This window comes from Marmota marmota, unplaced genomic scaffold, assembly GCF_001458135.2.
Source record: "Marmota marmota marmota unplaced genomic scaffold, marMar, whole genome shotgun sequence".
In the NCBI taxonomy this organism is placed as follows: domain Eukaryota; kingdom Metazoa; phylum Chordata; class Mammalia; order Rodentia; family Sciuridae; genus Marmota; species Marmota marmota.
The window spans coordinates 2266037-2271509 of NW_026000052.1; positions in this window are offsets into that span (position 1 = coordinate 2266037).

Genomic DNA, 5473 nt, shown 5'->3' on the forward strand with positions numbered 1-5473 from the left:
CCCATCCGTTCGTCCACCCGCCCATCTGTCCACCACCCATCCACCCACCCACCCATCCATTCATCCACTCACCCACCCATCCACCCACCCACCCATCTACCCGTCCATCTGTCCACCACCCACCCATCCACCCACCCACCTACCCATCCACTCACCCACTCACCCATCCATCTGTCCGTGCACCCATCTTCCATGCAATCACCCCTCTCTCCATCGTTTGGTCTCCTCTGTCCATCCACATCCACCACGTACACACACTCACCCACCCACCCATCCGTGTCCTTCTCCCACCCACCCTCTCACCCACTCACACCATCCACCCAGTCGTTCATTCACTCATCCATATTTTTAAGCAGACATTTCATTTCATTTCTCTGGCCTCAATTTTCTCATTTCTGAAGAATAAACAAAGCTACCCCTTTCACGCGGCTGTGATAAAGGTTGTGTAAGGTGGCGTGCTGGGTACAAAGGGCTCAGAGCGGTGGTTGGCCCTGGCAGCCGGCAGAGCCACTCCTGTCCTACATTTGCAAGTCTTTCAGCAGAATAGGCTTCCTAGCATGGCAGGTGTGAGCCGGGAGTGGACTGTCCACCTCTTCTCCTGGTCCTCCCCTGACTCCCGTGCAGGAGGGTGGGTCAGGGACTGACCTGGCCAGGTGGGCTGTTAGCAGAGGTGCTGGGCTTCACTTCAGGCGTGAGCCTCCCTGTTTCCTCCTGTCCCTTGCCAGGAAGGCCTGAGCAGGGGACAAGGTCACAGGGCAGACAGGGACCAGGGTCTGAGTCACAGTTGGGAGCAGCAATCCAGGAGGGCCCCTGGATGGCAGCTGGCTTTGCTGAGCAAGGGGCCACTGAGATGTCGGGTTTACCTGTGACTTTGGCAGGGCCTGTCCCTTCCTGACTCGGTGACGATGGTGCCTGTCCCCCTTCCAACCGGCCAGGCCAGCTTGTGGGACAGCTGGAAGAGGGTCCAGCTCAAGACCAAGGGTCAGGCTGAGGTCAATGCTGCCATGTGCCCAGCCAGCCAGCTCCCCAGCAGGCCTCAGTCTCTTCTTCCTGGCCCTGTGTCCACCCCCTGTGACCACCAGTCACACATCCCAAGCTGGGACGCCCTCCCTTTCCAGTCCTGCCCTTGAGACCTACAATAACTGCTGAGAGATGGACACTCTCCAGGGACCAGCCTGTCCCTGGAGAGTTAGCCCCAGTGGGCCTGGTGAGAGCGTGTGGGCAGCCTGGGCAGGGCCCAGGGGCAGAGCTGAGCCACCAGGCAGGCCTGGCACCCTGACCCTCCCCGCAGCCGCAGGACCTGAGGCTCTTCTGGGACAAGGTGAGGTCTCCCACATGGAGGTAAAGCTGCACCAGCCAACAGCGGGGAAATGACCTGCCTCAGGTCAAGGGTGGGTCACGGGCAGGGCCCGGACCAGAAACGCAGCCCCCTCCCCCCTGGGGCCTGCGGGGTGCAGGCTGTGTGGCCCCGGGAGTAGGACAGGGCGGTCACTGGAAGGTTCCACAGAGGCCAAGGGCAGCCTGGCCACTGGCTCCTGGCCCTGGCTGGGGGTCTTCTCTGCACTTTTACCCTCCAAGTCGCTCCCGGGGGGCTCTGGCAGGACAGCCCCTGCCCCTGGGCTGCAGCTTGGAGAACTCTCCAGAACAGCCGCGGACATGCCACCCAGGCCTGGACCCATGGCTCGTGTCTTTCTAGAAGTGGGTCTCCTCCCCTTTGTGCCCACGGCAGTGGTGGGAGGAGCCTTCCTGCGGGGCTGGCCACCCGGGGTCAGCGGCTGGACGCCCCAGCCTGCCCCTTGCCCGGGGTGCATCGGGCTGGACCCAGCAGCGGCCCCTGTGCTCAAGGACGCGCACACAGGCCCTGGGCTTGCCAGGCTCGGGTGAGGGTTTCATGTCCCCTCCCCTGGCTCACGAGCGAGCAGGCGATGAATTGTTCACAGGATACCCAGAAGCCCCACAGGCAGGGGCTTGCTGGCAGCAGGGGGAGGGCTGGGGAGCCGGCCGGCGAGGCGAGGGCCTGTGCTGCGGCCCCGGGAGAGCCCCAGCGGGGCCGGGCCTCGGTCTGCCATCCTTACCGTCCTTGCTCTGGGCACTTTCATTAGCGGAAAGCAAACTGCCAGTGATCTGGGCTTTTCAGGGCAGTTAGGCGGGAAGCGATGCCAGAGGGAGGCTCGGAAATCTCCGTGCCGCGGGGGATTTCCAGGGCTTGGCGGAGGCGGAGGAAGACAGAGGCTTGGGACTGGAGCCTTCCCTCTGGAAGGCAGCACAGTTTGCAGAGCCCTGCTGCAGTTTTCACAGGCTCTGGGTCTAATGGCTGAGTTTGAATTCCCGTTCCACACTTAACGGCTGTGTGGTCTTGGGAAAGCTCCCTCACCTCTCTGTGCCTCAGCTTCTTCACCTGCAAAACGAGGGTAATACAAACGTCTGCCTGCCTCTCGGCTTTGCTGTGAATATAAAAAACCATGGCAGCGTAAGCGCTCAGCAGGCTTGGGCGCGAGTCAGCCATGCGTGGTTGACAGCACTGTCACCACCTGGTTCCAGCCCTTCTCCCCACCCTTCCCAGCTCAATGGAGCATGGCCAAGGCCAGGTAGTGGGCTTGACCCCGTCGCCCCTCAGAGCCCAGCCCAGCCCCGCTCTCTCCTCCCAGGGTCGGGGCTGCTCGGGCTCCAGAAGTGCCTGTCCCTGTGCCTGCACCCACCTAGGTTGGCTCTTTCTGTCCAGGCTTCAGGGCCCTGGGGGGGGCCCAGGCGCTCTCAGCCTGCAGGTGTCCTGTGTGTGCCTGCACACCACTCCGTGTGCGTGTGTCTGAGTGTCCGTGTGTGTCTGTGTCTGTGTGTGTGTGTCTATGTGTGTGCGTGCGTGTCTGTCTGTGTGTGTGCATGTGTGTGTGTCTGAGTGTCTGTGTGTGTGCCTATGTGTGTGCGTGCGTGTGTGCATGTGTGTGTCTCTGTGTGTGTGCATGTGTGTGTGTCTGAGTGTCCATGTGTGTCTGTGTGTGTGTCTATGTGTGTGTGCGTGTGTGCATGTGTGTGTATCTGAGTGTCCGTGTGTGTCTGTGTGTGTGTCTATGTGTGTGCGTGCGTGTGTGTCTGTGTGTGTGTGTCTGTGTGCATGTGCATGTGTCTGAGTGTCCGTGTGTGTCTGTGTCTGTGTGTGTGCGTGCATGTGTGTCTGAGTGTCCGTGTGTTGTGTCTGTGTGTGTGTGTCTGTGCGTGTGCATGCGTGTGTGTGTGTGTGTGTGTGTGTACGGCCACATGTCTACACCCACCTCAGTCTGCGTGCGCGTGCGTCCCTGGCTTCACCCTCCTCTCCTGACTCCTCGAGTCCCAGCCAGGCTCGGCTGGGGGGTCGGCCTCAGGCGGAGGGCAGGCTGCACCCTGGCTTCCCTGGACTGTGCTTCTGCTGCAGACCTGGTGGCGTGTCACTGTGGTGTGGGGACAGGGTGCCTCCCCCACAGCTGGTCACCACCCCCAACTCCAGGGACAGGGCCTTCCTGGCCTCCTGCCCGCCCTTCCCCTCTCTTCTGCCCCTGTGCCCCAATCTCTCTGCAAGCCCTTAGCAGAGAGCTGCAAAAGGCAGGTGAGCGTTGCTCCCAAGGACAGCTCTGGGGATCAGGCATGCAGCGCACTGCTCCCTGATGCAGAGGACTTCCAGGTGCCCACACAGTACGAGCCCAGAGCTGGACGGCAGAGGGTGATGTCCAGGAGGGTCCTGCAGCGTGGTCCAGGGGGAGGCACATGCGTCCTCGGGTCTCCTGAACACGGGTCCCTCTCAGCCCTGGGTGCACGCTCTCTCCCGGGTGGCTTTCAACCCAGGCTTGCACACTCTGTGACAACACACTAGTCAAGTGCAGTCTTTTTATGGGTAGCAGATTGAGAAACCCATTAGCACGCGGCTGTCTATCACCAGGGCTGACAGAAACCACCAGAAAGAAAACAAGCCTCAATACGGTCTGTCTGACTGGGTGCTGGAGGGCTCTCTGGGGGCTCAGCCCTTCTCTGATGAACTCTGGTGCCCAGAGCAGGAGGGCCCATTGGGAGAGACCAGTTCCAGTTCCTCCAGTCCCTCCACCTGATGCCCTGGCCCAGCGGGGGGGCAGTAAGTTTGGGACCAGATGGAGTCAGAGCCATGTCCGGGCTCTCATGCTCCTGGCCTGGAGGGAAGCCCCTCCCAGATGCCCTCGTTCCCATCTCAGGGGACCAGGACAGCTTGCCCAGAGCTGCTCCAAGTGTCCCAGCCCCGACCAGGGTGGCGCTGTGACCACTCCTGCCTGGGGACATAGCATCTGCTGCTGTGGCCTCAGTGTCAAGATGGAGACCGAACCACACAGACACTTGGGTCCCGTGGCCCTTTCCTTCCACAGCCCTTCTGCCCTGCGCCCTCCATGCCCCTGGGCACCAAGGAGCTGCACCCACTCCTTCTGTTCAGTTATGGCTGTCCTGCCTGGAAACAGGGGCTGTTGCCTGCCTGCCTCGTCCTTCTCTGCCCATCCAAGTCCTCCTCACCCTCCAGGTCTTGGACTGATGGCCTGAAGACTTTGTGAGAAGCCTGCCCGCCCTGGGCCCCTCCCGGCATGGCCTGGCTACCTGCTGCCCTGTCCCTGTCTTGGACTTCCATGCCTGAAGAGACCCACAGTGCTGGGTCTCTGTTAGGGCAAGCTGAGCAGAGCACTCTGCCCAGGCACCGGCTGCGTGAGTGAGCACAGGAAGGACGGCAGAGGGCCATGTCCAGGGGGGTGCCCAGGAGGAGGCTGGCCCCTCCGGGCAGGTGTGGCCAGGAGGTGGGCAGGTGGCTGGAAGTCCTGGGGGGTGGAGGCCAGGTCCTAGGCTGCCACAGATCTTTTCACTGTGGCTATAGCTGCGGCAGGCCATGGTCAACAGCTGCTGGCCAGCCCCTTGGGAGCCTGAGCAAGGCTTCAGAGGGGCTCGGGAGGCCAGCATCACTGAGTCTCCCAGCAGCTTTGTGCTGCTGTCACCAGCTGCCTCGAGGTCATGGTTCCCAGGAGACTGCAGAGGAGGGCAGAGGGACCCAAAGTGCCCAGCCTGTTCAGGGAGGACCGATTCCCCTGTCCTTGTTGGTCACTCCTTGACTCACAGGGATGGCACTGCAGGCCACCCAGACCTCCCTGCTCCCATCCACCCGTTGTCCACCAGGGACCCGGCAGGCTGCCCCCAGGTGTGGGTTCTTGTGGGCCAGAGTGGAAGGCCTGGGGTCCCTCAGTGGACGTTTGGTTTGGGGACTCCAAGCCCCTTCTCACATTCCTCGCCCTGCAAGCTGTCGGCAGCCCGGGGAAGGGCAGCGCAGCCCCTCCGCTCACAGACAAGATGGGTGAGGGCGCTCGTGGTCAGAGTGAGTCCAACCCAGGAGCCCTGCCCCCTCCACTGGGCCCAGGAGGGGTGGAGGTGACCTGGTCACTCCACAGAAATAGACCAGGGTGAAGTCAAACATTCGTTCACACTTAAACACAGTAAC